The following is a 26,450-nucleotide window of genomic DNA, read 5'->3' as shown; positions in this document are numbered from 1 at the left end:
GCCGTCTGTCCCCTTGACCCTTCTCTGGGTCTGGTTGCCTCGCTAGGCCAAACACCGCCCTCCCTGGCGCAATACGGTGCCTCCCTGGCACCGACAATAGTGCCCCTGGCACTGTGCCCCTACTGGGCACTGGGAACCCCCAAGCTGCTGGGGAGCTCCCGTGAGGCCTCCTCGCTCCCCTACAGCCTCACCCGGTCCTCCGGAGCAAACTGTAACTTAAACTCCAGCCCTCTGGCTGCAACATAAATACAGAGGCTCCATATGCCTAACCATAACTCCAAGCCCTACCAGGGCTCTCAGTCCTACCTCCAGTCAGGGTGATCTTGTTCCCTGCATCATCGCGGCCAGTTAGTGTGGTAAGGCTGCGACCACCAACTCAGGCCACTCAGCTCGAGCCGCAGAGCTCCTGCTCCTGCGGCAGCCAGAAGGGAACTGGGAGGCAGGCTCCGGCCTAAGCTGTTTATAAAGGCCTGGCCCTGCCCCCTTCTGGCCATGTGACCACCTGGTTGCCCTGGTAACCGGCACCTGAGCTGCCTGGGTGATTGGCAGCTCTGCCAATCACCCTCACAATCACGGGGCACCTACGTGACTCCGTGACAGCATGGCTGTTGGAGGACTCCTGGTGCTCGGGCCAAGTCCCTGAGGACTGGAAAAGGGCCAATGTGGTCCCTATTTTCAAGAAGGGGAGGAAGGAAGAGCCTGGCAACTACAGGCCAGTCAGCCTCACTTCTATCCTGGGGGCGGTCTATGAAAAAATTATCAAGGGCCACATTTGTGAGAGCCCTGCAGGGGAAGTGATGTTGGGGGGTAACCAGCATGGGTTTGTGCAAGGCTGATCCTGCCTGACTAACCTAGTCTCTTTCTATGACCAGGTAACAAAGAGCTTAGATGTGAAGGAGGAATTCAATGTTAACTTCTTGGACTTCCAGAAGGCCTTTGACACGGTGTCCCACCCAATTCTGGCAGGCAAACTGAGGGACTGTGGCATTGACGAATGAACAGTCACATGGGTAGCAAACTGGCTCCAGGGGTGAACCCAGAGGGTGGTGGTGGACAGGTCGATACCGACCTGGGAGGCTGTAGGCAGCGGAGTCCCCCAGGGCTCGGTCCTTGAGCCGGTACTGTTCAACATCTTCATTCGCAACCTGGATGAGGGTGTGGAGAGCACCCTGTTCAAGTTCGCTGATGACACCAAGCTGTGGGGTAAAGTGAATACACCGGCAGGCAGGGATGACATCCAGGCAGACCTGAATCAGTTAGAGAAGTGGGTGGTTCTGAACAGGATGCGGTTCAACAAGGACAAGTGCAGGGTACCGCATGTGGGGAGAGGGAACCAGCATTATGGTTATAGGCTAGGGGCTGACCCTCTTGGCAGAGAGCAGAGAGGGATCTTGGAGTCAGGATTGACTCCAGGATGAATATGAGTCACCAATGCAATGACGCAATAGGCAGAGCCTACTGCACCCTGTCATACATCAACAGGAGCATCACTAACAGGTCCACAGAGGTCTTGCTCCCCCTCTATGTGGCACTGGTCAGGCCGCAGCTGGAGTACTGTGTCCAGTTCTGGGTGCTGCACTTCAAGAAGGATGTGGAGAACCTGGAGAGGGTCCAGAGGAAGGGCCACTCGTATGGTTGAGGGCTGCTGTGGCCAGCCCTATGAGGAGAGGCTGAGGGACCTGAATCTCTTCAGTCTCTGCAAGAGGAGACTGAGGGGAAATTTTGTGGTTGCCTACAACTTTATCAGGGGCCACCAGCAGGGACTCGGGGAAAGTCTGTTCACCAGGGCCCCCCCTTGGAGTCACCAGGAACAAGGGCCACAAGCTGAGGGAGGATAGGTTTAGGTTAGGTATTAGGAAGAACTACTTCACTGTAAGGGTGGCCAGAGCCTGGAATAGGCTTCCCAGAGAGGTGGTGCTCTCACCTTCCCTGGAAATCTTCAAGAGGAAACTGGATAGGCACCTGGCTGGGGTCTTATGACCCCTGCCACCTCCAGTGCTCCTTCCTGCCCATGGCAGGGGGTCGGACTAGGTGATCTGTCTAGGTCCCTTCCAACTCATTGATTCTGTGATTCTATATTACAAAATATAATGGCACTGTATCCAAGTATATTGTTGTAAGCATGATGCATCTGGAACTGTCAAATGACCGTATCTTATCAAGAATGTTTATATTCTTTGTAAGTTCCACACTAGCAAGTGTGACTGAGGCCCATAAGAGTCTTACCACTGGAATCTGTCCCTTAGCAGTATCCAGTGAAGTAAGCTCCAAAGGGCTTTGACATTTGCAAAGGTTTCTGTACAGCGGTGTAGTGACATGAGTGGATGCCTAGGGCACAGGGGTAGCAGCAACTTTCAGTTACCACCAAGCTACCAATGTGATAGTCATTGCAATTGTGCAGCTGCCAAAAGAAACAGTTTTTTTCAGCCTTCCTGCCGCAAGGTGATGCTCAAGACAGTTGCCCCAGTCACCCCTTCTTCCCTTCCCCCAAGTTATTCCCTTCCTTCTGAGTGTTTTGAAGATATCTAACTTTTGTGTAGTTTATTCAGTTCAATGTATTGGGGAGCAGTTTTTGTCTGCTCCATTCACTTAGCCATGATGAAAACAAAGCAACTTATTACCTTCAATAGAGTTAATGCTTATTTGCATCAGTATAAAGAAAACAGAGTCAGATACATGTTATTCTAAAAATAGAATCCTAGTCAAATGAACAGGACAATGTAGTAAAGTTTTAAACTTTTTATTTTTTCTGTTACAGAATGTGTAACATGAATGGTTTGACCAAAGGGTTAAAAATAGTTGTGTTAATTTGAAATCAGGTGGAAGGCAGGGTAGGATGACACTTTAGAGATCAACCAGTTTAGAGGGGCACATGTTTTCATAGCAGAATATCATCTGATGAAATAGGCTGTCACCTACAAAAATATATGCTTCTGAATAAGTCCCTAAGGTGTCAAACATCTCCTCTTGCCTTCTGCCTACTCTTTAGATACAGTACACACCGACAATTATTATAAACAATCTTTTCTAAGTGAATAGTGAAGATAGTTTTAAAAAATTAATGGCTTTTGGCAGACACTGGCCATTCAGAAAAAATGCTGCCCTTCTGGAGTATAAAAACAGAGAGCAGAGCTCTCAAACTTTATAATGCTGATGATATATGTTAATTACAAGAATCCAGCAGAAGAAATATTGCAGATGGATCTTAAAAGTAGAAAATGATCTTTGACTAAAAATGGAAAATACAATTAGCACCATTAAAAAGTCCAAGTTTATCTTTTATTGTCTCATTAAATTCTAATTGTAAAATGTGAATTTAGTTGCAGAAATTCCTGCAGTAGTTAGCATTCTTTTATTTGCAGACAAAAATGTAGTTAAAATAATATTATGGGTCAGTTTGAAAGTGGCTTTGAAGGCCAGGTAAATTAGAGTTCAGGTTAAAATTAGCACTTTAAATCACCCAATTGTGCCTATAAAATTTAAAGTGCATATTGTAGAATAGAAGACATCATTACTGCTGTGAGAACTCACTGCAGTAGCCAGACTTGAGCATCATTTTAAGTAAGCAGTGGAAAACTGAGCTCATACTATTCTAATATAAGCACTCAGGCCTCATCCACATGAGCTTGCATGTCTGTTGTGGCATCTTAAAACAGTTTGAGACCCAACAGAAGGGACCCCGTAAACAAAAAGAATTTCCCCATCTGGCATATTTGCAGTGTGGACTCTAAAGTTTGATATCGCATGTAATCCTAGTATCAAAAGAAAACACACCAGAAAAAAGTGGCATGGAGCATGCCCAGAAGTAACTGGAGGTTGGATCCTGGCCAGAGGCTCTCTATGCCTACTGCATGCCCCTGCTGCTCCAGCATGCTGCCTCATCATACTGGACAAAATAAAAGTGGGGCATGGCTGGCAGCAGTGACTCTGGAGTTGGCTGGGACTCAAGCTCTGTCCTGGGTTGCTCCAGAGTCTGTCTGGCACCCAGGGTCTGCCCTGGGCCCATGCACAGCAGCAGAACCAGGCAGACTGCCTTGCAGCCATGCATGGGGGCTACCTGTGCTCATATCCTGGAGGTGGAGGCACCCAGGTCTCAGCTCCAGGCCAGCAGCAGTCAGGAGGCACTGGAGGCTGCAGCAGGGACCATGGGCAATCTTGGTAAGCCAAGATATGAGTTTTCTATTTCCATGGGAAAATGTGAATTTTTCCCTTTTAAAGGGGAAACAGCAGGTTTCCCCAATTGCAAACAGCACTCTTCAGGCTGGCAGAGTTCCAGCCTGCAAGAGCTACTTGGAGATGGGGAGGAAACTGTACATCGGGTACAGCCATGGAGCCCACCCAGCCCAATGGAATATGGCGGGGGGGGTATTGGGACTGCAGGGGGAGGGGGACTGTATGGGGGGCTGGGGCCCTTCTGCCCTGCTGGTCCCCCATGGCATACAGACCCAACCACCTCCAGCAGCAGCCAGCAGCCAGCAGCAGGCCCTTGGAGTGCTCATGGCCCACTGCAGGCAGAGGTACTCTGTCTAAATCCTGGGTGCTACATGTGGCTCACAGATCCAGCCCAGCACGTTGGCATGCACCTTTGGACAACACCAAGCTGGCTCCTGCCTCCACATGGAGGTACTAGCACTCCAGTAGAAACCTGCACATGGAGGCACAGAGACCGCCTAGCCCAATGACATGTGAGTCCTGTGGTCCACATGCCATCAGACAAAGTGTGCTTCATGCCTTCATGTGCAGGTTCCCACTGAAGTGCCAGGAGCCCTACGTGGGGGCAGGAGCTGGTCCAGTTCTGCCCAAAGGTACAGGCCAGCTGGCTGGACCAGCACCATGCACCACATGTAGCCCCCAGGACTTGGGCAGCTCTCTGTGCCACCAGGGGGCTCTGCCTGCAATGGGCCATGAGAACTAGAGGGCCCACTGCCACATGTTGCTGCTGGTGGCACAGACTGTGCACCACTGGGGGGTGGTGCACCCTCTCACAAGCCTGCACACACTCCCCCAACCCCGCAAATTCCATGAACCCACCCACACCCACCACAAACTCCAAATCCCCCACACACCCTCCATACAGCCCCCACAAACCCCATCCACTCACACATCCACACACACCCACACTCCCTCCACAAACCCCATACACACCCACACAGCCATCCCATACTGACCCACCCACCCCACAAAGCCCACCCTCACCCCCATATCCCTTCCAATACACCAAAAACCCCATATCCTCCCCCCCCACAAATATCACACGCTATGTGTCCAGCTGCCAGATGGGACAGGACCTTCTGGTGGGAGATGCTGCCACACTACAGCCCTGCCCCACACCCTCACTAGTTGTGGGACAAGCAGCCCCAGCCTGGGGGACTTATGGTCCCAGGAACCACTTGGGGTTGGAGGGGAGGGGTGGAGGGAGCAGCTCGGGTGGGTGATGGGTGTAAGGGGATTGAGGTGGCAACAGGGTCTATGAGTGTATGTGATGGGCCAGGGTGGCAACAGGGGTGTGTCAGAGAGAGAAAGAGATGTGGGAGGGGGCCAGGGAATGCTCTGGATAGGAGCAACTGCCAGAGCTGGGCTTGAAGGCCCCTGCTCCCCCAGAGCAACTGGTGCAGGGGGAAGGCCAGACTGGAAGAGAAGAGGTTTGCCCAGCCCAGTCCCTGAGCCCCAGTTGAGGGCTTTCTCAGAAGGGCATGGGGATTGCTTGGGCCTAGGCACAGATTCAGGGAGCAGAACATCAAGGGCTGGCCCTGCTCAGAGCCACAAAGCAGTGGAGGGACCTGTGACCTGGTGCAGGGAGGGAGTTGTTACTGTCAGGAGGAAATGAGTGGGGGACAGGCAGGGGCTGTGGGTCAGGAGTGAGGGGCATTGACAGGGGCAGGGCACCAGCATATCAGTGCTGCTGAGCACCACAAAGCAGCTGTGAGGACAGCTGCTGCTCATCCCACATCTTGGGGAGCAGGGAGAGCTCTGATTTTCTGTGATTAAAAAAACAGAAGTAAAAGCCGAAGTCTTCAAAAGGAGGCTGGACAGATATTTGGCTGGGGTAATATGACCCCAGCACCCGTTTGTGCCTGGGGCAGGAGGTTAGACCTGCTGATCTGTTTAGGTCCCTTTCGACCCTAAGCACTATGATACTATGTGGACAAGGAAAACATAGTGTATCTGGAAGGCGCTATCCTAGGTTTCATAGGATTGTGGCACAGATTTGCAGCATATTATATAGGGGACAAACCCCTCCCATGGTGGTTCCTGAGGGCAAATCTCCTAGAATAAGAGAGAAACAATAAAACCTTTGGTTTGCTGCTACTATCAATAACATTTTATAATAACACACAAGAGAAAATGTGTTAAAACTTTCTTTTAATAAAAAGAAATATATAAACCATACAAGGTTTGTACCATTTATAGGTGAGCAACACATAAATGATCACAGTATTTTGAAAATGCTTACTGCCAGACACAGTAAATTTGCCATGTAGATGTGAGATCCGCAGTTTCATTTTGCAGATCTGACAACAGAGTATTAGCTAAAAACAGATTCTGATTTTCCAGAAAGTGTACATGCAAAATGAGAAATGTATTTATTTTATTACACATCAATATCTATTAAGCCCTTGCTTGTGTAAACAAAATGCACCTGGCTTAAGAGTCGCTCTTCTACAATAGGCCAAATGCATCAAAAGATAATCAGTAATTGCTTTTGATGTCATAATACTAGAAAATGAGAAAACATTGGTCATGATTTTATATTTTTATATTTTCTAATGTTAGCAGTTGTAGGAGATAAGAAGACTTATTAGTTAAAAATAACTTGAACTCAAGAACAGATCCTTAGCTGGAGTAAATAATTACAGCTCTGTCCCTTGTAATGGAGTTATGACAGTTATACCATCTGTGGCCTCTCTCTCAACCTTTTATTGCCTCTAACATAAACACCTGTTCTTAAAGGTCTGAATAATTTCAGGAAATTCATTCTCTTTGGAAGCTGACAACAAATTCTTCTTTTAGGCTTCTTGGCTCCCATTTCCCTTTCCACAATTGCCTTTACATTCTCCAAGAATCTCTAAGCTCCTTTACCTTTAAGATCACATTTTGGATCACTAATTGTTCACTGCAGAGCCTAAATCAAATCTCACCTTGTTTCCTGGGCATTTGTTCAGGGCTTGGTTGAAAGTAGTTGGAAGCAGAATTGTTACTGTTACAGTGGGCCAGACTTACTGTCACATTGTACAAGAAGTGCAGTATGCATTGTGAAGCCTTTAATCCTGTACTTTTTATTTTAATTATTCTATTGTGACTGAAGCTTAAGACTTCTAGTCAAGAAATCAGTAGGCTCATATATCACATGTATAGCCTTGTGACAATCTGGTGAGGCTATTCCTAGATGTCATTGCAAGACTCCTTACCACCCCAAAATGCATAGCTTTGAGCTTGTTTCTCTTTACTTCTGTTGCCAAAAACCTGAGGATGCATCTAATTCAGTGAAGAGTTTTTCATTTTCAAATTATGCTGTGATATTTTTTTCTCTCTCATTGGCAGTTTTACATGTTCTCCTTTTATTATCATTTTCTATAATTTAATGTTCTCTTTTTATAGCTACATTGAGGTGCCCAGGTCTAGGCAAATATGATAGTGACCATACTTTATGTCCACAATAACAAAAGAATTTTACAGTTCAGCCCCTTTCTTTGTTTTTTATGGGATTTTCTGTCTAAATCAACTGAGCCATCATTTTCTCCTAAACCTTAAATGACACCTTTCTTTGTTTTTTGCTATCACAAAGCAACCTGCATATCTGCAACAATTTTGTATTCACCAGGTAACATTAATTAGTAGGAAGGTTCTGGTTCACTTGTTACTGCTACTACTGACTTTCTAGACTGAAGACATGTCTATACTGGAAACTAATATTGGCCACATCTATACATTCATTAATGCTCAGGGGTTACTGTACATTTAATTTAGTACCTGTATAATCAAGTACTAAATAAATGTGGAGTAACTAGAATTAATGTGCAGTAGCACTGGCAAATGCCTTTTTAGTGACTCTACTTCACAGTAATCTGACAACACTACGTAGTAGCGTATTAGCACTGCCCATGCTGTGACACATAACTGCACAATGTTATAGGCGACTGTCCAGTTAGTAACTTGTGTGGATGCACCCATTGTTGCTTACGTTTAATGTTAAAATCTAGGTGGTGGCACAGAAGTCATGAAAATGACTTGGATAAGAAGGGTCTATTCTCTAAATACAGTGTTTCATGAGTACAGCAAGTTACAATTTAAGCTTAAGACAAAGAAACAACAGACACTTTTTATAAGTCAAGAAACATAAATCTATGCATAAGTCTTACCTAGTCCCAAGGACCAAATGTCCCCTGCAGCTGGCCAGGTGTTCAGGAGTCTCTGGGGTCTTCAGGTATCTTTGGCAGATGGAGCAAAGGTCCATAATTCTCATTTTTGCTTGCTCTTTCCTGCACTGCTCCTCCCACTTGGTTGCCTTGGCAATAGCATGTCAGCTCTTTGCCCCTCCTAGGCTGTTTATCCATTGGTTATCTGTTGTTTTTATAGTGCTTCTGGGTTTTTTTCCAAATGTTGTCACTTTTATCAATATGTGGTGCTGGTTACAAAGTGCTTACTCCAGCAGTTTAATTCTGTTGCAGCCGCTTCCTTTCTTACGCCACATACAAGTTACGTTCTTAGCTCACATACAGGTTATATACTCAGCGTTTATCCCTTCTGCTATGTGAAAATAGCTAAAGAGCTCAAAACTGTTTTTGACTATACCATACCATTTTCCAACAATATCAGTATAAGTTAAGTTACTTATTTAAGCCCCCATATTGTCCTATATTGACATTTGTGTTCTGGTATAAGAAATCATTTCTTTTAACTCAAGAGAGAGGTAGTTAGCTGTGTTAGTCAAGTTTGTTCCTTTAATATAATAATAAAAAACACCTTTTTTCACAGAACTTTATCTACTTTGGGTTGTACATCGGTCTACAGTCTATCACAAACTCTCAGTGGGCATGTCTACATGAGATGGTTACTGTGCATTCGACTAATTAGCTGAACAGTATACATTGCACATCTATACATGCACCACTTTTAGGCCACAGTAAACTAATTTACTCCACAGCAGGATAGTACGCATAAATACAAGGCCTTATCTACAGTAACACACACGTGTAGATACTGACCCAGCTGCTTGCTGGCTAGCCCCATGATGAAGCACCCTCATGTCCCAGCCAGCCCCCTCACAGCACATTGAGCCAGAAGGAGCAGCCCTGGACTGGCAGGCTAACCCGCCCCCAGGTCCCTGCTAGCCAGGGATGCTCTGACCTGGCTCAACGTGTTGCACATGAATAAACTCAGAATGTATTGCTCCTGGGCATACATTCAAATGGTGTGCACAGGAGCAATAAACTCCAAAGCAATAAGCCTGGATTTTATTCATACTCATATCAACAGTGATTCAGCAGTAGGGGCGCTGTGTGGCAATTCAGTTGTGGGGGGGTGGAATTCGTGCAGTGACAGCAAGAAGAAGCATAAGTGGTAGCAGCCGGGTCAGAAGCATGATCCCATCTTGGACTAAGCTGCATTATTTCAGCCTGACATTTTTAAAAGTGTGCCAACCCCTAGATTAAACCATTCATACTTTCTAACTACCACAGCATTTCTTAGTCTGTTTTCTGAAATTATATCCTTTTCAATTATAGGAATTTTGCAGATTTTTTCCAGGGCCTATTGGTGCAGCAAAATGTACACATCCCTGAAACAGGCCCATCTTCATGAAAGGAAATGTCTTGGTTTAGGGATTTTCCCAGGAAAAGAATTCTTGGTATGATTGCTGAGCAGTTTGTTCCTGATGGACTTCGTGTGAAGTTGTATAATTATAAAGAAAACCACTGGGATCACTTGATGAATTGGCAACATGTCACCATGTGTCTCTTCTATTCCATCTCAGGGCTGGTTGATATTGTAGCTCATGGAACTGATGCATTTCCAGTGGCCATAGGTAGGATGATGCTTTCATTAGCTGTTTTGGTAGAAGTTTCCTCTTTTATTACTACAAACATGGAAGAGCCACATTGGATCTTCATGTTCATCAGTTACTGTTAGGGGCTATCTTTGGTGTATCCATTTGCATATTTCTGGAAGTGTTTTTCCATGGCAGCATCGTAACAATAAGGCTCCGTACAAGCCTCTGCATACTGCAGGGCAGCTGGTTCTGGCAGATTGTCTTTGTATTGTATCCTCCAAACGGGATCCCAGAAGGAAACCAAATGGATCACAATAATATGTTGTTCTTGACAATGTGCTGTTGCTGGCATTATGCCTTTGCTTTTCTTATACTTGCAGTGAACTACACTGTTGTCAGCTGGGGAATCCATTCAGTATCAGGCCCTGATTGTTTTATTTGTGTTATCTGTAATTGCACTATCCATCGAAGGTGTTGAGAAAGAAAGATCACAAAGAAAAACCTCGTAAGCCCTTATGATGTACAGCCTTAGGGTTCAGATTTTCAAGGTCACCTGGAAATTTAGCATTTGAACATACAAGCCCCTTAGACAAGCTTGAAAATTTCATTCAGAGCCAATGTCTTGCTGAGAGTTTGATATTTCCTCAAGAGGCAATGAAGAATACAAAACACTAGTGTCTTATGATACCTGCAGACTTTCCCATTTTGGAGATATGGTGCTGTGTATGACAAACCAGTTGCAGGTCTCCTGCATCATTTGCTCATAGATCAAACAAACTGCATTGTCTCTTGAAGGGGATGAAAAACACAAATTGTGTATAGTAGATAATCTTTGCAAAGAAAAGGTTCAAATTCCTTGGTTAGCCAAAGAGTAAGAAAGTATTCCTGGACATGCTTGTTTAGTCACTCAAGAACAGAAGTGATTTTAGTCGAAATACTAAGGTTCTGGTATACCTTTAAGCAAAAAGGAAAACCAAGATGATGTTGGAAATTCAGAGGGCTTCTCAGTCTCTGATGCCACTTAACTAAGATTGAGGGGAAACTTGTGGTCAGCTTTGTATGACTTCTTTTGTTAATGAATTTGTAGATGATATGCTGGTATTTTTCCTTTAGAATTGCATTGTATCCTCCTTGCCACAGGCAATAACACGTTATTTCCAGTATACATCAACATAGCAAATATAGGTATAGTAAAACACAGCAGTAGCTAACTTCTGTTCTACATTTCCATGAATCACAAGTGCTATTTTTTAAATTACTTATCTTGTACAATATCTGGAAAAAAAAAAACCTTTGCCCAAGTAAATATTTCCTAGTACATTACTGAAATCAATCAGCAAAAATAAGAAAACAATTATTATATTTTTCTATACTGCAGATAATTGGATATCTGATATTCTGTAGACATCCAAAAAAGCAGGTAATTCAAGTGTGTTGTTAATAAGTTGAACTTGAAATAATAGTTATTTCCTGCCATAATCTAGAGCATAAAGAATGGACTTTACTGAAGGACACTGAGGTATGCAGTGTTTATATAGAGATTAAAAAAAAACACATAATAAATTGTAATCACTGTGTTTTTCATTTTAATACAATTTAAGCTGTACTTTTGTATGCTAATGGGTTCTTTGCTGTTTAGATAAGCACAACTTTCAAAGGTCTTTGTTTCAAATAACATAGAGGAAACTGAGTACTTTGCTGTATATCTCTTTTGTACTTTGCATTTTACCTCATTCTTCATAGGGATAAAATCTATTACTTTGCCCTGCTTGCTTAAATGAAAGATAAAATTTTCTTCAAGACTGGGCAGATCAGTGAGGGCCATAAAATATTAATGATGAAAGCTTGGGGAATTAAATGTATCTCTAACTATAGGATTGTCTCATCAGTACAGCATCTTCAGCTTAACCTAAGTCTTTTTGTGATCTCCATCAGAAATGATATAAAAAAAAATGTGTCAGTTCCGATTAAAATGGATATATATTTTCAAGTCAAGAAAGGATTTTTTTTTTTTTATGATTTGGGTTTCTTTAACAGCCTTACATGTTTTGAAGCACAGTTTTATTTTTAAAATGTGAGGTATGCTTGCCAGACTAGTATCTCTTCTTCCCCTCCCACAGTATTGTGCTACTCAGCAGACCCCTGTTCTTCACATGAGATCGGAAGCCTAGAAGTAAAAACAAGTAAAGTGACCTGTGACTTTATACCTCTTGTCTTCTAATTGAGTGGAGTGTTAGAATAGAGAAAAGAAGCTTTACAAGATAGTTGCATTGATAGAGAGGATGTGTGCTTTAGAGCAGAGGTTCCCACACTGGGACCCCAACTCGCCATCTCAGCAGATGGGGTCGCTTGAGGTTGCAGGGGGTGCCACAATATGGCCGGCATGGGGCTCCCTGCAGTGACACTGAGCCTTCCTTGACCTTCTGCACCAGATCCCATTCACTAGGTTGCAGAGGCCCCTGGGAGAAGGCAGCAGGGTGGGGAGCCCCAAGCCCACAGCAGACAGCCCTCATCCTCTCCACCATGGGCTCCACTCCAGCTGTGCTGCCTGTGGCAGAAGGAACTAGGCTCTGTGCTCCACTCCAGCCATAGGGGCTGCTGCTTCCCATAGATGGCAGCCCGGGCTTGGGTGTTACTGGGTGGGAAAGGAGACTCTGGACCGTGGCCCTGGGCCACCTGAGTGGATGTTGGAGACTGTAGGTTGGGACTAAGGTGCTCCAGCAGGGCCTGAGGGCTATGGATCAGGAGTGAGGGGCACCTGGGAGGGTGTGGGGATGTGGGTTGGGGGTGAGGGACCATGCTGAGAAATTGGGTCATAAATGAGGTCATGCTGAGGAAAAGGTTGGGACATACTTCTCTAGAGGCTGTAAAGCTTTGCTTGGTTTCTGATTGTGGGGGATGAAGTGGGTCATGCTTCCCTCTACTCCAGTCCTTTTTCTTCCCCCACCATGATTAGTGCATATATAGTGTAGGACTGATCTAGGACTGATCACTCTTATTTAGGACCAGGGAATGACAGACACTTGTATGCAATAATTTTTTTTTCACTTTCATTATTGAACTTGATGAATTTCTTGTGCAGCTGCTGGTTATGCTTTTGTATGTACTAAGAAGGATATCAAGGGCCAATGCTAAGATGTGTGAGTAGACCAAAGGAAATTGTATGAATAGACTGCTACAGTTCACAAGTAGTTGTTTCAGACTTATTGGCAATGATAAGGTAGCTGTGATGGATCAGTGGGAGTTTTCTAGATGGACACATCTGCAGGACTCGGTATTCTGATTTTATATCCTGACTGTACAGCTATGAAAGACAGTTGCAACTCACAGGTGATAGCCCAAAGTTATAAATATGCAGTATCAGTATTTGTATTACAGGGAAGAAAAGGTATTATTCAAAATGTTAAGTTTATCTTAAATTAAAACTATATCACTGTATGACTAATGCAATGCTCTATATGGCTTCAAATTCTGAACTTGATAGTCATTTCAAGACTGTTACAAGCTATCTGACCAAATAGCTAATAGTATACTCAGAGAAATTTGTTAAATATTTTAGTTTTTAATTGTTATGGAAAAAATTGTAGTATGTATTAAGAATTCAATATCTCAGTGTATACATTTTGCATCTTTCAGAAGTGTTGTTTCTTTTTTTTTTCATTCAGGTTATATTTTTCCAGTTAGATAAAACCTTAGTGAGATTTGATGCATGATGTGTATTACAGAACAGTCCTTTGTATCTTTCAGATACAATGATGAAACTTAAAATAATTAAACAATAACATTATTTTCCAACTGTTTCTAAATATTTAATTCAGGATCATTAATTTTGTTTCATTAATTTTGTTTCATTGTAATAGTTTGATTAATTTTGCTTTTGCTATTTCTATGTTCTTCTGTGCAATGGTATGATAGAACGTATAACAATCTGTTTATGTTTAAATCTGGAAACAAAGTATTGCTACACTCCAAGATTCTTCATAAATTACCCATTACTAATCCAACACAGTTAACTCACACAATTTAAGTACATAACTTGCAAAAAAGGTGTTGGCAAGAAAAACTAATTAGGAAATAAATACTATAAGTAAAGCAGCAGAAAGAAATTAGATGGTAAGTCCCCACATAAAATATTTGTTAAGAAAAATATAAAGCAATCCAAGCACTAGAAAATATATATAATCACTGGCACCCTACAGTACGGAGACAGTGTTCTTGTCTCTTATTCTCGCTCCTTACATATAACACACGCAAATGTATGTGTGGGCAATATGAGTGTTAGAGTGTTGTATCTGTGATGGTCCAGAAAAAAGCAAGAGCCAAGAATTTTTGTGGGAAATATCTTTTATTGGACCAGCTGTATAGCTTTCAGGCAAAGACAATTTTTTGGGAAGAAACTCAAGAAAGGTACAATGGTACCTGGAAGATTGTCTATGTCACTCCCAGCTGCTAGGGCTATGCAAAATTTCACCAGGTGCTTCATTTCAAATCTGTTTCGAAATGTTTTGAGCTTGAGACAATGAAATTGAAGCAAAACAAAAGGCTTTAAAACAGCTTCAGAGTGAAACAAGGGAACTCAAAACATTTAGAAAGTTTCAAAATTTTTCGAGTTTCAAAGCTGGGGTTGCTTGGCTTGCAACTAAACAGAAGCTAAGGAGAGGGAGGGGGAAGAGGGGAGAAGGACTGCTCTGATATTGACATCTAGCTCCTGGTTCAATTCCCCAGCTCTCTGATCACTTCCCCAGCTCCTCCCAGGAGGCGCAGGCCCCCAGTCTGTGCACAGGGTTTCAGCAGGCTGCTACTGAAACTGCAACGGCATCCTGCTGAAACCCAGCGTGCATATCCGGGGACCTGTGCACCCAGGAAGAGCTGAGGGAAATGATCAGAGAGCTGGGGAATTGAACAGGGGGCTGGGGAATCAAACCGGGAGCCTGGGAATCCGAATCCAGTTCCTGGTTGGTTTCCCAAGCTCCCCGATCTTTCCCCCAGCTCTCTGATCACTTCCCCCAGCTCTTTCCCACATGATGCAAGATGTTATCAGGCTGCCGCTGTCAGCTGGTGATAGTGGCGGCTCTGGGCTGTTTCCCCAACTGGCAGCAGCAGCAGCCTGCTGAAACCCTGAATGCAGTTCCAGGGGTCCGTACCCGCCCAGAGGGCTGCGGGGCTGTGCCAGACTCCTCCCAGGGGATGCAGGCCCCCAGATCTGCATGCAGGATGACAGCGGACTGCTGCTGCTGACTGAGACCGGTGCTCAGCACAGCAAGCGCTGAGTGCCACAAAGACTAGTGTTGCTACTTGCTCCAGATGGCAGTGGCATCATGCTGTCATCCTGACTGGGGCCAGTGGCAGCACCTGAGTCTGCCTGGCACTCGGCATAGGGTGCACTGGGAAGAACCCAGTGCTGACACTGGCCCCAACCAACAGTGGCAGCCTTCTGTCATCCCACATGCAGGTCTGGGGGCCTGCGCCACCCAGGTAGAGTCTGGCACAGCCCTGCAGCCCTCCTGGGAGGAGAGGACCTCCAGATCTGTGCATGGGATGACAGCAGGCTGCCACTGCTGTCTGGGGCCAGCAGCAGCACCTGAATCTGCCCGTCACTAGGTATGGGCTGCACTGGGAAGAACCCTGTGCTGGAGCTGGCCCCAGCTGGCAGCAATAGCCTGCTGTCATCCTACATGCAGATACAGAGGCCTGCAACCCCCGAAAGAGTCCAGCACAGCCCTGCAGCCCTCCCAGGGGGTGCAGGCTCCCAGCTCTGCATGTGGGATGACAGCATGCTGCCACTTCCGGCAAATGATAAGTTTTGCTTTGAACAGTTTGAGGTGCAGTTTCCCAGAACTCCATGCACCTATCTCCTTGTAACTTGGCAGATCTCACACTCTCAGAAGGGACTACCATTCCTGCAATTTTCATCTGAATCAGGTAAGAAATGACAGAGTTATAGACATTTTCATGATTCCTCATTATAGTCTATTGGCAAAATGTTGAAAAGTGTCAAAACAATGAAACAGGTTGAATTAAACAAAATGGAACAGTGCTTCAAAATGAAACACTGTCCCTTTGAAACAGCGAAATGGAAGTCAAAATGAAATGGTGATGTTTTGAACAGCCTTACCAGCTACCCAGTTGGTCCAGTAAAAAATCTCACCCACAAAAATCCTTGCCTCTATTTGTGGGTATGTATGTATGTATGAATAAATAATTGTGTGTATAAAAAAATTTACACACACATGGACACAGCCATGAAAATTATAATTTCAGAGTGAAATGCACTAATGTTGGGAAGTGACAGAATTAATGTTATCTTGGCAACCTTAATTAAGTCATGCTTATTATTTTCAATTGTGACCCATATCTCATTTAATTTATATCATCCTGACCACATTCTAAAGACAGATTAATTTCCCCAGGACATTTTTAGTGAACCTACCCATTCTACTATTGGAATATTTCAAAAACATTGTGTAATCTTCATATCCCAGTTTTATAGGTGGTAAATTGAAGTATAGAGAGATGTATCCACCAATTTGAGATATGTAGGACCTGATTTTTCAGTGTACTTAGCATGATATAGCAATTTACACATTCAAAATTCAGCTTCCATCAGCAGTTAGGAGTCCTGTACTCAGCATTTCAGCAAATCGTAGAATTATAGGATAGTACAGCTGGAAGGGACTTAATGAGATCATCTAGTGTAGCCCTCTGTTCAGTGCAGGATCATCCCTAACTAAACCATCCTAGTTGAGTGTCTGTCTAACCTGCCCCTGAACATTCCCAGGGATAGAGACTTCATAATTTCTCTAGGTAGCCTGTTTTAATGCTTGACCACCCTAAAAAGTAGAAAGGATTTAATCTCCATCCTATATTTCTTCTGGTGAGGTTTGAAGCCATTTTTCCTACAAAGAAAGAAAAGTCTGCTCATCTTCTTTGTAATTGTCTTTCAGGTATCTGATAGCTGCTATAAAATCCCCCCCAGTCTTCTTTTTTCATACAAAATGACCTTAGTTCTTTAAGCTTTTCATCATGAGTCATGTTCCCAAAGCTTATTATTTTTTGTTGCTTTATGCTGGATGCTTTCCAATCTGTCCACACCTTCCTTGATGTGTAGGGCCAAAAATTAGATGACCAATGCCTTACCAGTACCAAATAGAGCAAAAGAACTGTTTCCCTTAATTTGTAAGTGACATATCTGTTAATACAACCCAGTCTGATGTTGGCTTTTCTGGCAACAAGTGCACACTGTTGATTAATATTCAGCTTATGACTCACTGTAAACTCCAGCCCCTTCTTGTTGGTACTGCTACTTAGCTAGCCATTCCCCAGTCTATATTTATGCATGCAATTATTCCACCCTAAATGCGCTTTGTATTTGTTTTTATTGAATTCCATCTGATTAACTGTGGACCATTTCTCTAGATTACCATAGTGCTAGCCCTACATTCTTGAATGTCTGCAACTCCATCCAATTTCATGTCATCTGCAAATTTGCAAAGCAACCACTCAAATCCATCATTCGGATCATTAATGAAGATGTTACTCAATGACCCAAAACAGATCCCTGGGCAATCCTACTAGATACCTTCTCCTAACTAGGCATTGTGCCATTGATAACTATTTATTAAGCATGATGATCCAACCAGTTATGCATCCACCTTACCAGTGCTTTCATCTATTCTGCATTTTTTTTAGCTTTTTATTGAGAATTTTGCAAGAGATGTGGTAAAACCTTGCTGAAGTCAAGGTAAATCACATTCACAGTTCCTATCATTTTATTATAGAAGGAAATCAGGTTAGTCAGGCATGACATGCTCTTGATGAATCCATGTTGGCTGTTCCTGATCACCTGTTCTCCTTCCAGGTGCTTCAAAATATAAACCTTGAGGACATGCTTCATGATCTTTCCAGGTAACAAAGTCAGACTAACTGACCTTATTCTTTGGATCCAGACTCCTTGAATCCTTCTTTCCTTTCTTAAATATGGACATTATACTTCCCATTTTCTAATCATTCTAGACCTCACTTGACATCCAGAAGTTCTCAGAGACTAGGGACAGACATGCAAAAAGCCTGAGCCTGAATTAATTCAATCTTTTCAGGTTAGTCTAACCTGCAAAGCTTGAACTGATTTGGATGTGGATGCACATTCCCTTTTCATTCCAAAATGCATGCATATCCCTGTGCTGGGTCACATTAGAAGCCAGGGAGCACTAAAGCAACCCTCCCGTCCCTTCCACGGTGCTGAGCTGGGATGGGGGTGTGTGGCTAGGCTCTGGCAGGACACTTTGATTAGGGAGGAGTTCCCTCCCTGTTGCTGGTCCTCTGAGCCAGCAGGGAGTTGCACAGCATCTGTCAGCCCATTAGCCAAACAAAAGCTTCTCTCATTAGTTAACTAAATTTTTCCATGGAAAAACTGGAGGGACATTACCAGCTACATGTAGATTAGTTCCAAAAAGCCCTAAGCAGACACCATTCTGTCTGCCTTTGTCCTGTCTGCCCAACACAGACACCTCTCAGCATTAGCTAGCATACCACATGCTGGCTATGTCCATGCTGTGGAAGAGAGGAGGAAAGAATCCCTGTTTGACCGGTGAGTGGAGGTGGGGAGGGATGGGGCAAGGGGAAGCTAAGCAGGCCCTGCTCTGCCTGTAAGTTTCTGCCAGAGCTCCACCCAGGGAGCAGAGGGGCAGGGCCAGCCATGCTGTGGAGCACAGGACCTAGCCCAGAGAGCATGTCGGGATGCTGGGGGCTGGTTTAACTTAAGCCAGGAAGGGGTCTAGGGCAGAAATTGCATAAACCAGTTTGGCACAAATCAGTTAAGTCTGATACTATATTCAACCAGGTTTATCTCAAACTGATTTCAGCAATTTTCAAACTGGTTTATGTGCACTAAAGGTCTGTTCTGTTACAGGTTTAAACCAGTTTCTGATCACTTAAACCGGTTTATCTGTAATGTCTGTCCCTAGCCAAAGAGGATAGTCAATGGCTCTAAAATTATCTCTGTTAATTCACGTGTCCTTCAGACTATCTATATGTGCCAATTTCCATTGTGCTCTGCTAAGTAAGCCTTCAAACATCCATACAAAAGAACTAAATTATCTTCCAAATAATAAAATACATGCCCTATGTTTGAGGGCCACTTTGTATTCTTCTTTGTTTTCCCCTTTTTATTATTGCTTGTAGTTTGCTTTGTGCTCATTGCCTTGCTTTTTAAATAACAAATTCAGAGTGTTCTCTAATAATCATGTGGATAATCTCTGACTCTATAATGTAATAGCAGATACAGCAAAGTGAAGCTTTTTTTGATTTTTCATTATCTGAATTGAGACGTTACATTTACTATGGTAGAGAAAACATGGAGGGTGCCTCATTTTTTCTGACTAAAATCCCCTGCCTTCATATAGAGATACTGTGTTTTGCACTCAACCTCAAAGGTTAGCCATTCTGGAGCTTAGAATATTCCCTCACAAGGCATAATTATTCCTCAGACATACGTGAGAACTTGATCTGAGCAGAAATAGAATTAACATTTTATCTGTAAACATTCTCCTACCTTGACACGTCTCCCATGTGAAAACACACAATGCTTTCAAACTGCCATTCTTACAATACATTTCCTAGTCAGTGTCTTGTCATTTGCTAACAAAAATGTATAGACATTTTAAGCCACAAGATATAACGCAAAGAAGAGACTCACAAGATTGCTAGCTTTGTAAAAGTGGACAGGATTCAGTGGCCCAGGAAACATCTTCCAGTCTTATTTTCCTATTACAGGGAAAGTCTAATGAAAAAATAAGGGGTACCTATTTATTTTATAAAGTCACAGAAAACTGTAAATAATCTCAGGAGCACAATGGGTCCTCTGTGAACAGAGCTGTGTCTAAATGATATGACCTAAGCATCTAGTAAGGTAGGCATTAGGATATCCATTCTTTTCAGAGTGAAGAACATCAGCCTTATTGAAACAACGTAGTACATTTTTTTTTCCTTCTCTTCACTCCTAACAAATGCACAAATGGCAAACATCGGTAGCCAGATGCTTAGTCCAACATTATAGAACTAGTGAAAAATGCAGACTAACCCAGCAGGACCAGACTGATCAGTCAGTTAACTGAACTGAATAATATGTCCCTTTCGTATTCTCTCTCCTGGACTAATTACCAAATCTTAACTTTATCATCAGAATTGCCCTGGTAAAAGTTTGCTTCTGTCATTACAGTTCATGTAATTTCTTGCTCATATACACACACACACATACACACACACTATTTCTGACACTTCTACTGATGGATTGACCTTCACTATTGGCACATGTGTTTTCCCATCCAAACTAATTGTTTATGCTATTTAGACATTTTGGTTGAGAGACAGTTGAGAAACTTAATGAGAGACTCACAGTAAACAAACTGTTACAAAGAGTTCTCCCTGTCATAGCAAACTTTAAGTGTCACAGTGAGACACCTGTCTGCTGGTTTAGTTTTCATTAGTGGGAAATGTGGTTGCAGTTTGGTGTATATAAGAGGCAGCTAAATTCACAGAGCCAATCATCCTACTGCTGTGTTGGGAGTACTGAAACTACAAGATTATTCATTCACTTGCACTAAGAATATCACATAAGCAATTGTGAATTTACTTTGAGGAACCAGTGGTTGGTCTCATAAAGGTGAAAGCACCATACTAAAGGAATTTATAATGAGAGTGCAGAATGATTCAGCTTGAAAAGAAAGCCTCGGACTGAAATCCTGAAGGTAATTCAGACAACTCTTATTCTTGCGAATGTTTCCTATAGTCTTGTGACTAGAACTATAAAACTAATGTTAAGAAATGCTCCATAAATATCCTTTAAAAAAAAAGTCTTTAGCTATGGTCACACTCAGGTATTTGTTTTCTCAGAATATTAGTTACAGTCAATCTTAGCAAGTACAAATGTTTGCAAAATGTGGATTTTAATGTTCAAGAAGAGGTCCTTGTATATGCATACACTCAGAGGAAAAAATGACCTCACATGATGCACTTGACAAAGCACTAACAAATGCAACTTGGGTAGCAAATACATAATGGAGATTATTTGTCAGAGGTATAACAACCATGAGCTGTGGGAGGGGCAGCAGCATGGCATGGGCTAGCTGTGGCAGCTGAAGTGGCAATAGCAATGGATGCCTTTTTTGTGCCCTCTAAGTGAGCACCCAGAGCTGCTTACTCACTACTGAGTGAATAACATCACTGAAAATGATCCAGAATGACTCACTTCATAGTTTATCTAAGCAGAAAGATAAGATAAATTTGTTGGATTTTTATTTGTTGCCAATAATTTGTGCAGTAGCTCATTCCTTAGAGGAGCTACCACTCACCTCCTTAAAGCTGGAGTAGCATAGAAGAGCAGAGTTGTCCAGTTTCAGTGCCACTGGAGGCCACCTGCTGTGGGTCATATATTGTGCATGTGGATCCCTCCAATCCCTCCATCTCAACCACATGACCCCTCTTGAGTCCCCCTGCCATGTGGACTGCACAGGTAGTGCACAACCCCCTGCCCCTCAATGTGCAGATAGTGCATAGCCCCCTCCTGGGCTCTATCCCAGTTTGCAGCAGTGGCAGAGGCACCTACAGGGGCCTACCAGCCACGTTGGGCCCTTATATGTAACCAAATGCAAAGCCCTAAAGTAGAGAATCAGGCCACACTCAGTATCAGGGGTGGGCTTACACTATGCCACCGCTCTTTTATATATTTTCTTACTTTTGCACTATTCTTTCATTAGTGAGAATACTGCTGCTGCTAGACCAAGCCATAATCTCCAGTTTTGCAGTATTACTGACTGAGCTACAGAACTTGGTGAGAAAGAAGAGTATCCCTGGATGCTTGCAGACATTAAAAAAAAACAACCCAAAATGATGCTTTACTTTAAATCCCACGCAATCCCACACCAAACCCATCACATGCCCAGAAGAGGCAGGACATTAGTTGGACCCAGCTCAGTCAATGTCTATATAGATTGGGGCTTTTTGGGTACTTTTATCTAATAGCTGATTGAATCAGCTTGAGATAAAAGTGCCAAAAAGCCCCACTGAAGTGCCCAATTTATACACACACTGCAGAGCTGGGTCAAAGTAGTGCAATGCTTCTTCCAGTAAAGTGTATTTTGGGGTTTGTTTGTTTTTTAATGTCTTCAAGCAGCTCCTGAAATGATGTGTGTATTCAGGATGAAGTAGAGACAGCTAACATGATATACCGTTTCAAGCACCTTAACTTGTTCTGGGGTTTGGCAGGGCACTATTGCGTATAAAGATACCTGTCTTTTTTTTCCCCGATACCCTCCAATAATTTCTATTCATTTATTTCCAAAAGTTATCGTAGACAATTTTTCTCCTCAGTTTTTCCCTGGACATGGATAGTTTCTCCCTGGGTTTCATTTCTGGGGCCACACTGGACTGTTTCAATTTTTTAAGTTATTTGTTTCTGATTATGCTATAGGAAAAGCAGATGAAGTTAGAAAGATGAAATTGGCAGTGTGAAAGATGGAATTGGCATAGATAATAGTCCTTGTTGAGAGCCATGTTTGGGGGAAAATGTGTTTTAATGTTGACAAAGTAATGAGGATCTGAGAGCCCCCAGCTGACTGTGAATATATGTGTTTGTCAGAATTGATGGTTAGGTCCAGATAAATCCATCGGCTATAATGTGAGGGATGTTTTAGAGTGACTAGAAATGTAATGATAAACTTCACCTTTCATGCCAAAAATAAACATTGCTGGCCATTTCTTTTTCTAGTGAATATAGGCTCTACCCCTCTCACAGCACTTAAACCTTATGTTTAACTTTAAGCATATGAGTGAGATTCCCTTTGAAGCTTACAGGACTATTCATGTTCTAAAAGTGTAATGCTTGCTTAGTTGCTATGCTGGATCAGAGCCATACTCTTAAAAACTGGTATAAACCAAAGACAACTAAAATAAGGAACCAAGAATCTAGGCACCGCTTCAATGGGTGAGATGTTTTCTGTTGTTCCAGTTTTACACAAAATGGAAACCTACTGACAATGGTAGAATTTCAGAGGTTGTAACCCAAAGACTCATTTTACCAGCCACACCAAAGGATGTTTCTAACCCAGCCCTGTTCACACTTACATGGTCCTACAGGACAAAAATGAGTTTCATTTCTGTGGGGATGTTTTAACTGAAGGTAGTCTATATAATGCATAAATTATATAGACTCTGGCAGCAGGGACTGGAGAAAAAGAAGTCCTGCAGGGCTGTGCTCTCATCACAGAGCCTCAAAGTCACACTATTTTTTGCTTACTTTCCTTCTGATCACACCATTCCTGTTCTTGGGCCAAAGTCCCAACTTCAGCAGGAGGAATGAAAAGGTCCTTACCCAGCTTATTGCAGAGCCTTATGGTTGTAACACTCTTTTAGGAAATGGGAAATGTAGTTTTGGGTCCCATTATATAGAAGTAGAGTAAGAGTTTCCAGTGATATGTGATGATGTTGTTGCATTGAATTTAGTGGGACTACACTGACTGACAGTAGGAAAAAAAGCCTGGCCTATAGATTTTGTAATCAATATTTCCTCATTGAAAGGGTGGGGGAAAAGAAAGTTTTGTTTTGATTTCTATAATTGCCGTCCAGACACTAGATTATATTATAAATATGCACTAGCTGTACAGTATCTGTGCTAATTCCATGTCTCATTTATCTTAACCCAACTATTTGAAATTCAGTTTCTGTGCCAAATCTTGTGTTGTCAAATACCTGATTAAATAATGGGACAGATACCCCTTCTGAATGAAAATGATTTATTCAAGCAAAAGATTAATGAAATTTATTTATACGCTTTTATAAAGATATGACAGAGTGTATTTTCCCCCCATAACTTTTGGCAGAAATATATTTTGAATTTGATATACTAGCCTTATACTCTGAGGGTACTCTAAGGTCCTTTATCTCCATATTGTATATAAGACAAACTTGATTAGAATCCCATTTTTTTATTAAACATTTGAAATATGAGAACTGCACAAGTCCTTCTGTCTGTGATTTACTCTTCAGGCATTTTTTTCTGGATATTTCTGCAGAATAGGAATATGAAGTCTCTATTTTTCAGTGGTATAACTGTGAAAGGAAAGCAGGGTACCATTCCCAGGTCCTGACTTAGAGGGGATGGAGGCCCTATCCCTCTGGGTGTCTTTGCAATGCAAGGGAAGGCTGACAGTAAGAGACAAGCAGACTCAGCCCCTTCCTGCCCCACACCTACACAGAGGCTTTGTCCTGGGAGGTACAGCCTTGTGTTCAGAAGCATATCTGGGGAGCGGAGGGGAGAGGAGGGGGAGTCAATGGGGTACCATCTGCAGCCCCTGGGAAGCCCACTCTGCCAGGATGATGCACCAGCATGCATCAAGTCTGTCCCTTAGCTTTAGCAACACAAACCTATGCTGCTAGCTGTAGCAGCTGCCTCCTGAGTGCAGAGAGCAGGGTCAAGTAAGATGCTATTCCTCACCCCTCTACCATTTCCCCCACCCCCCACAACCAATCTGCCTGCAGCGGTCAGCATAATTTCTACCCACCACCACTACAACCATTTCTTCACTGGGAACTGAAAGAGCTCCCTACACCTGTGGTCAATATAAGATGTTCAATGGGGGTTTTTTGCTTTTCTAAATGTCAGTTTTGACACATCATAAAATCTGAAGACTTACACTTCTTTTTCTGCCACACTATCTATCTGAGGTCTGTGCAATGGACTATTTTTGCCTAGCTGATTAGTGAGGCAATCAATGTTCACAGTAACATCTTCCATCAAAATAATTTATCAGCAATATGACTGAGTTCTGTATGGTAACTGTGATTTTACTGTATCTCACGGAAGTTCTTCTTCCAAATTTGACTCCCTTAAAAAACAAAGAAAATGAGAACCTCAATGGATAAAGGATGAAAGATATAGAAGATTGATCATTACAATATGGTAATGTATAATTATATAAATTTTTGAATAATAGATATTTCTTTGCAATTCTTCAACAATTGTTGTGACTTCATATGGCCTAACAGATTCAGTAAATGGTAATCAAGTTCTCACCTTCATACTGAATGAATTTCAAGAGCTGACAATTTGAAATATTCATGGAGAACATAGAAATATAGGTCATGCACAATCTTCTAACTTATATGTAATCATCTGTCTTTCTGTAGACATGCCAATGAAATGTAACCAGGCTACTTACTGGAACATAAACTTGCCAGAATGTGCTCTACTGCCTGCAGGCAACAATCTACATAGCTTTTCAAGTAGCACTTCAAAATATTGTATTAACATGACTAAAATGAATCCCAGGAAGGATTCTTCTCCCACTGATGAATGTGAAGATTTTACCTTAGTGGGAACTGCACACAAAGACCTCACTCCTTAAGATAATATCTAACTGTAATCTAAATATTTTAGAAAGTGTCACATAAAATAGTAAATCATTCCATGTCAACGTTTCACAGCAGACATTACAGCTACTAAGTTATTGGTATAAAAAAAAATCAGCAGCTAACCCATGTCCATGTAACAAAGTCCATGTAACAGAGTAAACTGCACTGAACAATCGGTGATTATATTCTATATATTTTTTTAAGTTAGTTGTACCAATGGGAAGCAACATTTCCAGAGTATACATTTTCCTTTGATCAGATCTTGGGCAATTAAAGATGCACTATCGCCCCACTCCCACTGCACAGAAACAAATAATAATTTTAAAAAATCACAAACACAAGCTGAAAGAATAATGCTTGTTCCTTATCCCCCAAAAAAAAGCCCACCAAGGCTAATGCAGATAAACTGTGCTTGCTGCAATCAAACAATGGTGTTAGAAAACAGAGCAGAGGAGAAAAAAGGAGTTATGGCTTTATTCTTTGACTCCTTTGTACGAGAAGCAAATTTATAAGACAAAGAAATAGGAAGTAAAAGTGAAAGAAATCCCAATACCTGTGGCTTCTTCTACTTACAGGAAATTTAGCCTTTTCTTGTTAATTTGCTTTTCCATTCTACATAGCAACTGTTTCCTCCATTTTATGCCTGAAATGACAAATGACCAGAATTTATGACAGTACATATTTAAAGCATTTGGTAAAATTGTGGGTTGCTCATTGTTGATAAAATTGTGGAGATACGGAGCACAGGGAGTCCCATCTTCTCACCGTGACACTAGTGCATAGGAATCAGCCATAAGTTGAATGTATCCCATGGAGATCATGTCTGGGTCTGTTGGCAGTACAGCTATAGCAGCTGCTAAGTGTGTTTTCTGTAGTGCTCCAAGGAGCGTTATGTTTTTTCTTATACTTGATAGGTATAATGTTTCAAAACACTAGTCACTGTACTTTTACCATCCGAATACAGCTGTAGCTTTTAGAGCAATATTAGAGCTGTATGTATGTGTGCTTTACTGCTTATTCAAATAGGTGGGCACTGTGGATACACAGGCAGATATCT

General features: G+C 42.6%; 1 protein-coding gene and 1 pseudogene across 4 annotated transcripts in view; both read left to right on the top strand.

Annotated features, from left to right (window-relative positions):
• The window catches only part of MGAT4C (MGAT4 family member C), a 698,999-nt gene that overhangs the window by 635,769 nt on the left and 36,780 nt on the right, over window positions 1-26,450 (top strand). The window contains exon 7 of one of the 4 annotated variants that reach the window (XM_090042645.1): window positions 17,847-17,893. The exons of the other annotated variants lie outside the window; for them this stretch is intronic. The gene's annotated coding sequence lies outside the window, so the exon portion shown is untranslated. The remainder of the gene's footprint in view (window positions 1-17,846; window positions 17,894-26,450) is intronic. 4 annotated transcript variants of the gene reach the window in all.
• Window positions 9,808-10,466, top strand: LOC149865901 (transmembrane protein 45B pseudogene; annotated as a pseudogene).

Source organism: Crocodylus siamensis, chromosome 4 (assembly GCF_052110815.1).
Source record: "Crocodylus siamensis isolate JL-2025a chromosome 4, ASM5211081v1, whole genome shotgun sequence".
Lineage (NCBI taxonomy): Eukaryota > Metazoa > Chordata > Crocodylia > Crocodylidae > Crocodylus > Crocodylus siamensis.
Note: the sequence above shows the minus strand (reverse complement) of the source record. Positions and strands in the feature narration are given on the sequence as shown.